We start from the raw sequence: 9,970 nt of genomic DNA, 5'->3' as shown, positions 1-9,970 counted from the left end.
CTCAGAGTTTCACACAAGTTCACAGAGTTTCGCATAATCATCCTGGCACTGACTTATGCCACAGATGGTAATGTTTTTCACATCTACTAATTATTATTATTTTTATCATTATTTTAAAATTTTTAATAAAAACATGATTAGAAGCATTTCACTACAGATTTAACATATTCATGTCCTTTTATATTCATTTGTTTATTTTCTTGCTTATGTTTATTTTAATCCACTGAGTCTGATTAGTGCTCTTTTTTACGTGGGTATATGGTTATCCACTGAATTATGGATAATGTTCCGGTGTCCAAACTCCATAAGAAGAGTGACTATTCCTCCCTTACTAGCCATCAACTGCCAATACCTCCTTAACTAGGGTCAGAGCTTCGGGGTTCCCTTCCCAGTCCCTGGTGGAATTTTTCACTGTCTTTATCTTGCAAGTACCTTGTGTTGGTAGCCACAGTTGCTATGAGTTCATTTGTGCAACAGCTATGTTATTCAGAAGACAACATTTCACAGCACTCTGCATTCTTTCCCTCTACATTCTTTACACCCCCTTTTCCTAGATGTTCTTTGTCCCTTGGAGGGGTGGTAATGGGAATGGTATAGATGTCCCATCTACAGCTAAGCACTTACAGTGACTTATTTTCATCTCTTTGAACAGTAATGCATTTCTACATTAATTGTTACCCACTGAATAAGAAATTTCTCTGACCAAGTTTAGAAGCAACACAAATTTATGGATATAAACCTAAATATTTAAAAGGTACTTTGGCATATGACCATTTAGGAAAAAAAAAAAAAAAACATCAATAGGTTCTCCCCTATGGACTATGACATCCCTAGCCATAGGTTTTGATCGTGTTTACAATACCAGGCATGAATTCCCTCCTGTGAAGCAGGCCTCAAATCCAGTCAAGGTTGGTTACCCCCACAGTCTTGCTACTATGCGCTTACATGTACCTGTTGCTTAGCAGGTGAGTAATAGAAGCATGAAAATCCCAGCATCAGATCTCATCGCCATCTTCTCTCCCAGCAGGCCGCATAACACCATCAAGTGCTACGAAAGCTAGGCATCAGGGAGAATTTCCTAGTCAGTTCAAGATTAACTTCCATCTGCCCTGCAAGAAAAGTCAGCAAAAGAGTCTAGACATCTAGTTGTGCTGGGCAACTGAGAGCAATTTTGTTTCTAATGTATATAATAAAAAAAAAATATATTTAACTGAAGTGCCAATTCTGTGTTTTATTATAGTCACGAAGGTGAATGTTTTAAAATTCAATCTTTTTCTGTTTAAGTGCCTTATATTTAGATCTTGCACCATTTGTCCTTTTTTTTTTTTATAATTTTGGTTTCCATCTGTAAGGTGAATAATTTGTGAGTTTTGTAGTTACACTTTTAGTTCCCAAATTTATGAATAATCTAGGAAATTATACTTGAGAACTTCAAAGAAAGCAGAGTATCTGTTACAAGACATGTCACTATGTGGATCTGAGCACTATTGCTTGCTTATACTTCTATGAATTTCTCCTTTTATTTAAAACAGCTCCAGGTAACTAATTACAGCTTTAATATGGTTGCTGTGGATTCACTTTGGATCAAGGAAAAAGGCCACTTAAATAAAGATGAGAACATGAGAAAAACAAATTAGAAGATAATACAGAAAATGTTTTTCATCAACTCAGTGTAGCAAAGAATGTCTTAATCACCCAAGTTTGAATCACTAAATATGATGGAAAGAGAAGAGAGATGGTTTAGCAGGTACAAGCACTTGCTGCACAATCATGAAGACAAGAAGACCATAGATCAGATCCCAGCACAAACCTAATAAGCAGGGTATTTAGTGAGACAGTGAGAGAGGAGGACCCTCAGTGCCCTCTTCTAGCCTTTATGCATATATAATCATATACACTTGTATGTATATAGACACAATATATACAAAAAATACATTATTGATTAATTCTATTATGTTATGCTAACAATATCAATATCAAAAGATGGTGAATGAAATTAGGACACACCAAATCTGGGTAAGACTTTCACACATAATATGTAATATTTAGAGAATTATTATTTACAAAATAAAAAGAACTATAAGCAGATTAAGATTAATGAAGCCAATATTAAGATTAAAAATTCAATATAAAAAATAGCAAGCACTTTAGAGGAGAAAATAGAAATGGCCATAAATAAGAAAATTTTAAAGTTTCTTTAATACTCAGGAAAATGCTAATCAAAGTCATGGAGACAACGTTTCACATCATTTAGAGTGGCAAACATTATAGTAGAAGAGCTAATGATCACATGAATTCAAGAAAATTCCTATACTGATGTTAATATGTGATTTATATGCTTATTTTGGAGAACAACTAGAAATTATTTAGTGATACTGTGGATGGTTATCTGTATGCTGCAACATGTTCACTTCTGGAACTATAGTATAGACATATTCTTACATACGTGTAGCAGGAAATGTTTGAAAAATATTCACAGTTAATAATAACTGTAATATCAAAGACAGGAAATTGAAGAATGTACAAGATGAGGTGCTCTTCGTAATGGTTAAAACTAATGAGCAATCACTTATAAGAATTTGGATGTATTTAGTAAAAACAGAATTTTTTTCTGGATGAGTCATAACATTAATTTTAAATAAAGATAGTAAAATGACTAAATAGTATGATTTTAGTGAGTTAGGTTCAAAAAAGCAGATGAGAAAGCTCTTTGTTCTTATGTCTTTTTGAGACAGCATCTTCCTGTAGTCTCAGCTTACCTGGGACTCCCTATGGAGTCCAGCCTGATCTCCATCTCACAGAGATCTGCTTGCCTCTGCCTCCTGCTTGCTAGGATTAACAGCATGCACCACCGTGCCTGGTGAGGAAAGCATCTTTAAGATTTGTTTTTATTCGTTTTAATTATGTGTCTCTGTGTGGGTATACAAAAATGTCTTTTACGTGAACGCGTGTGTGCATGCACATGAGCCCTCAGAGGCTGGATCTCCCTAGAGCTGGAGTTACAAGTGATTGTAAGTCACCAGATGTGGGTGCTGAGAATCAAACTTAGGTCCGCTACAAGAGCAATATGTAGTCTTAAATGCTGAGCCATCTCTCCAGGTTGAGGAAACTATTGATTGTCAGCATAACAGCATATCGCGTCACCTAGAAACAATCCTCTGGAACTGCCTTCTAGGGAGTATCTTGATTCGGTCAATGGATGTGGGAAGACCTACCTTAACTGTGGGAAGCACTATCTCATGGGCTGGAATGGTGAACTGAATTAAAAAGGAGAGGGAGCTGAGCACGAGGATTCATTCTGCCATGATGGATTGTAGCCTGGAAATGTGAGCCAAAGTAAACTCTTCTTTCCTCTAGTTGTTTTTATCAAGTATAAAAAGTATGGAAAAGTTGTTTCGATAGTAGCAAGCCAAGCAGCTAACACAGTATACATAAAACTTGGCTATCATTGGATACAGTGCCGATTTCTTTTTCCCCTTTGGTAACAGACTTGTTAAAGTACTTATACAGCAGCAACTGATTTCTAAAGAAAAAAATCAAAGGGAATTTGTGTTGATTATTTTCCGCTAAAGCTAAATTTCATTCCTTAATTATGAGTAAAAACATTTGATGAATTTAATAGTAATTTTATAGTACACTCTTTTCATTTTTTTTATTGAATTTTTCTTCACTTCATACAAAAACATCTTAATCATCTTTATTCCCTCTCTCTCATCTGCGCCCCCACAAGCTCCGATAGATTTCATACATTCGGTCACATGTTTTAAGAATTTTGGAGTCAAGTTTGTGTACTGAGATGTCCCACAGGGCAAGTTCATCCACCGGAGTCTAGTCAGCCTATTTAGAGTGTCTCCCTAAGGAAAACCAACTTTCCCTCATCCAGCAGTAATCAGCTCCCAATAGTTTTTATTTAATCACTTTTATTTAGTCGTTTCCCATATATAATTTCCATATGTTTTTTTCAGGGAAAACATCAGTTTTAGTATTATGTTTACTTTCTACTATTTTAAAAGAAATGGTATCTTTGTTTCTTGTCTAGTTTAAAGGACCAGCAATGACCATTGGGTTTTAAGTGACTCTGCTGCAGTGAGACTGTCATACAGAAATAGAGGTCTGCACTAGTGTGTGATGAAATAAGGCAAGGTTTTCATTTATTTATTCATTTTCTTCATAATTTTAGATAATTGCATGTGTATGCAATCTTTACTTTTGCCTATCATTCAGCTGACATTTTTAGACTAGTGTTATGTTAAGAAATGAGGGAAGATTGTCAATAGAAGCTAAACAATTTAAGTATACTTTAATTTAAAATTATATGCAGGCTTATTATATAAAAATTATCGTATGGTTTCTTGTTAGCACACAAATTACACTGACAAAGGATTTTTTCTATTATTCAAGTATTTAATACTGACAGTTTATTACTTTTCAAGATGAAAATCCTTTAACATAACAAGCACTAGAAAAAGAATTATCTAAATGTATGATTGAGGATAATACTACATATTAAGTAAAAATATCTCATCTTAAAATTTGGTTAAAAGTAGCTATTAATGGTGAGGTTATTACATTTAAATTCATAGGATATGTAATTTCACTAATTTTGTTTTTTAAAAATATAATGCAAACAAGATTTCCTAAGTACATTTTTATATATCATACCTAAAATATCCTAGGCTTAAATAGATTGATATTTCGCCTTTACACAAAATAGATTTAAACATTAGGCCATATACAGGTGATTGAAAACTGCTCATCTTTACATTTATTCTGCAACATTCTGTGTTATCATTTGAATTTGAGCTAGTTAAACATTTTTGAGAAGAATATTGCAGAGAGTAAAATGATTCTTCTAGGCCAATTGAACCAGATCATCGATGTGTCAGGGGAGTTTTATGCAAAGTAATATTGCTTATTGTTGCCTAGTATTTTCCTATCATCTGCCTTTATTTTTATAACACTGAAGGTACATTCCACACCAGAGCTTTATAAAAAATAATAGTCATGCTGCCAGCAAAGGCACACTGTGTGTACTTTAGCATTAAGCAAAATTGTCTACCTATAAAACCTAATGTCTGTGTTCTGCTGTTAAAACATCTTGGAACTGAGAGAATTTGTTAGAAAATAAACAAGTCAGAACATGGAAACCCAAGACTTAATCTAAATTAAACTCTTCCACTTCATTTCTATAAGTCTATATTTACTTATTAGTATCTCAAACTTAAACTTTAACAAGGTTGACATATTATTGTAGCATTTGCTGCATATTAAATTTTTATGTTTATTAGTTTACTGGTTATCTTACTGTTTTATTAAATATAATTAAATCACTGTGACTTTAAGTCTTTAGGTCTATAGTTTTGATTTGTAGTTTAAGAATTCCCCAAATTATTATAAAAATAAATCCAAATATCTTATCAGTTAATTTTGATAAATTCTAGGTTTATTGGATTCAGTATTAAGCCAAGAGAATTTCTTCCAAAATATACTGTTTCTAAATTCTAGTTATTGGCTGTATGAGATCAGTCTATGTAATAAATAGTCTCACAATATCCCTGTCTGGCAGACATAATTATCCATACTTTTTCATTGAAACCTAAGTCAAAGAAATTGAAAAATTTATCTATGGATTTAGCTTAAAAATGGCAAAATTAATATTTAAAATGAGGAAAGACTGGGGAGAAAGAAAGGGAAGTCCACAGTAAAATGATTTGTATATGCTCTAATGCTCTTTTATTCTATGTTTACTTGATTTACAGTTTGACCAGCACTTGACAAGAAATGGAATTAAATGTGTAAAGTAGCTCTGGCATTTATATCTTGCTACATTTTTCAGAGTTAAATAAAGATTGCCCTCATCTGTCAAGTACAGCTGTGGGAAGTTACCACCTATTATTAGTTCTCTGAGGCTTCTATGGCAAGGACTAGGAGCCCGAAACAATATAAGCTGTTCTTTTTCCTCACAGTTCTGTAGGCTAACTGTTCAAGATTAAAGTTTTGGTTTGGTCGGTTTCTTATGAATGCCTCTTTCCTTAGCTTATATATTTTTTGGCCTGTATTTCATATTGCCATTCCCCTATGTGTATACATGTCTAATCTCATAAGAAAAATTAGTCATATTTGACTAATGGCTATAGTAAAGTTATAAACTATGTTTATCTCTTTGAAATTCTTCTAAAATAACCACATCCTGAAAACACAAATAGTTGAATGAAATAATTAAAACAATTCAAAACGTAACATTAGAATTCAACAAAGAGATAGAGTCTCTGAAGAAAAGCTAATCTGAAATAAAACTTGAAACAAACAAAATTCTCAGGAATACTCAATTGAATACATTGGTCAAAAAAGACAAACACTTTAAAGAGGGAACAAAGAACAAATAAATTATCCCAGAATAGTAAACAAAAAGGGGTCTAAGGAAACAGCATGACAACACCAACATAACAGGAATTTATAAACATTTGTCAATAATAACATCCACTATTAATGGTCTCAACTCTCCAATAAAGATACAGACTAATGGAATAGATTAGGAGGAGTTTACATTAATTTTCTGCATCTAAGAATGTATCTCATCAAGAATCATCAATACCACTTTATGGTAAAAGGACTGATAAAATATTTCAACCAAGCAGAACTAAGAAAAAAGTAGGTACTACTATCTAATACCTAACAAAATAGACTTCAAACAAAAACTAGTCAGAAGAGACAGGGACAGTTACTTCATACTCATTAATGAAATAATCAACCAAGAACTTACATTCTAAACATGTGCATTTTATACAAAGACATCCAATTTCATAAAAGAAACTTTATTAGCTCTAAAATCTCATATTGACTACAACACAGTAATAGTCAGTAACTTCAATACTCCACTATCACCAACTGACAAATCTACCAGACAAAATCTAAACAGAGAAAATCTGGAGTTAAAATGACACTATAAATCAAATGAACATATAAATATCTACAGAACAGTCCACCCAAATACCAAGGAATACACATTATTCTTAGCAGTCCATGGAATTATCCCAGAACTTGATCATATATTAGGACACAAAGTAATTTGTCACAAGTTTATGAATTGAAGTGTCAGCTTGTATTCTATCTGACCACAAAAGGATAAAACAAGGTATCAACAATAAAAATGAGAAAAAGCAAAGAAGTTCATTGTAGCTAAACAACACATTACTGAATGAAAATTGGATCACAGGAGAAATCAAGAAGGAAATAAAAAATTTCTCTGAATTAAATGAAAATGAAAATACTATATACCAAAACCTATGGGACACAATGAATGCAGTTCTGCAAGGAAAATTTACAGCATTAGACGCTACATGAGAAAATTATAAAAATATCACATAAATAACTTAATGGTGCACCTGAACACCATTGGAAAATGCACCTTGGAAAATGAAAAACAAACAGCATCTACAAAGAGTATACGGGAAGAAACAAAAACTAAAGCTGAAATCAATAAAATAGAAACCAGGGAAGCGATACAAAGAAATAATGAAGCAAATAGTTGATTTCTTTGAAAAAAATTAGCAAGATTTACAAACCTTCAGCCAAATTAACCAAAAGAGGATGCAAAACATCAAACTCAGAGATGAAAGGGAAACACTTCAATGAATGTAGAAAAATCCAGAAAGTCATAAAGACATACTTCAAAAATCTGTGTCTCACTAAACTAAAAATCTTAAAAAGATGGGTAAATTTCTAGATATGTATGTTTTGGCAAAATAAAATAAAAACGACATAAATAATTTAAACAGACTCATAAAAACCAATGAGATGATGCAGTAATTAAAAATCTCCCAACTAAAAAGAGTTCAGGGCCAGATGAACACAGCACACATTGTACAAAACCTTCAAAGTACTAATATCAATATGTGACCCGGATGTTCCTCTGACCCTGTGATGACGAGCCATGGTCCCAACTCTTTCCCATTCTCTGCAAAGGAGTCACTCCCCTACTCTCTTCCAGCCAATAGGTTGACCTTAGCTGATTGCAGGGAGGGACAAAGGGTATAAAAGCTGACAAAACTACAAAGGCTGCTCTCTCACCATTTTGTGAGGCTCTTAGGTGGCGCGGGATTTATGTTTGGGTGTAGGCGTTCAAACACAGCTGTGAATGGGGGGAGGGCTCTCACCCTTCTGTAAGTAAACCGGCACCCCAAGCTTAGCAAGTCCAATAAGTTGGTTAAGATTAGTCAAACCTGGGTTTGGAGAATTCGTTTCTCAGGTTTCTGTACCCAGGAGAGAAGGGGATTGAATGCCACGTGTGCCTCCCTGCAGTGAATTTGCACAAATACTTCTCATATATTCTCATTAAAATAGAAAATAAATGAACATTCCCAAATAATATATAATCATCTTTTTGAGACAGGGTCTTTCTGTATCCCTACCAGGCCCAAATTTCTTCAGGATATTATGGCAAAGACCCATAAACAATACTGGCCATTGCCCCTGTTTTGGTTACCCACCAGAACCTGATGGTAAGACCCTATTCTTAAAGACACTACATATATGACCTGTAGACAAAACAAGGATCAATCCAGTTCCTGTTGACTTCAGAGTCTCATCTCGCCTGGCTAAATTTCATAGGTCTGGAAGGTGCTATATATGCTACCTGAAAAAAATAAAAATAAAAAAGTCAACCTAACTCAGCTGTGAATCCTGCGAACTGAAAAAGCTGGCCTTATAAGATACACGCACTGGTATAGTAGTGGTATGAATATTATGGGAATAACTACTCTAAAATTGGATTTAAGGTCCACTTCATAGCATGAATCTTATATCTGAAATTGGTATCAAGCCTACGAATCTGAGGCTAGACAGATCTCAGGACGTAGGGGAAGCCCAATACCCGTTTTCTACTAAATAGTTATAGCATTAAATTGACTACTAATGACTTATTGTTATACCCATAGATTAGTGCATCTCTCAACTCTCACCAGAGAAGTTTCCTCATGCAGCAGATGGTGATTAACACAGAAACTCACAAGTGGCCAGTGTGCAGATAACAAGAGAGTGCAGAGTACTTATTCCTGACTAGGAGACCTATATCAAACTTTGGCTCCCACGGTTCAGAGGTCATTGCAGAAGAGGGGATGGAAAGACTTTAAGAACAGAGGTGGTGAATAACCATGGGGAAACTGAGTTTTCCAGGCAGCAGGACAGCTGCTCATATGAACTCACAGCAACAGTGACAGAATGCACAGGTCCCATGCAAGCTGAAACAAGACAAAATCCCAACACATACATGGGGAAATGTTTAAGAAATCCCAGCACAACCTAAGGAAATTTTAGTACCTGATGGCTGCTGAGAGGGAGAGAGACACTCTTTCAAAAGTTCAGACTCTTGGTAGGCTAACCAGGCTTCAGTGAATGGGTGGACACATACTGAAAGACATTTGGGGACACAAAGTATACCCTATAGACATCATTATATATGTTATATATATATATATGCATGTGTGTATATATTATATACTAGAGTATATTAAATTTGGTAGGGGGCAGTAAAGGTAGCTGTGTATAGTACAAGCAGATCTATAACAAACACATTTAACTTGTGGTAAGAAAACAACCAGATTTTAAACAAGATTAAAGCCCATAATTGACATTTTTCAAAACAAAACATACAAAGGTACAAGTATTTTCTAAAGCTGTTCATTCTTCAGGAAAATGCAAGTGCAAACCACAATAAAATCATCTAATGCCCATTAGAATGACTCATTAAAGAGACAAATGGAAACAATTATTGTAGAGGTTGTGAAATAAGAGAACCCTTATATATTCTTGGTAAAAATTGTAAAAATCTAAAAAATAACACTGCCATTACAGAAAAGAATACGGTGGCTGTGATTGGGAACTGTTGTATGAGAATGCAGAAGCTCAATAAATAATAAATAAATAAATAAATAAATAAATAAATAAATAAATAAATAAAACTAGAATTACC

The sequence above is a fragment of the Nannospalax galili genome, unplaced genomic scaffold (genome assembly GCF_000622305.1).
Source record: "Nannospalax galili isolate Female #2095 unplaced genomic scaffold, S.galili_v1.0 scaffold276, whole genome shotgun sequence".
In the NCBI taxonomy this organism is placed as follows: domain Eukaryota; kingdom Metazoa; phylum Chordata; class Mammalia; order Rodentia; family Spalacidae; genus Nannospalax; species Nannospalax galili.
The sequence above is the reverse complement of the archived record's forward strand: the minus strand, read 5'-3'. Positions refer to the sequence as shown.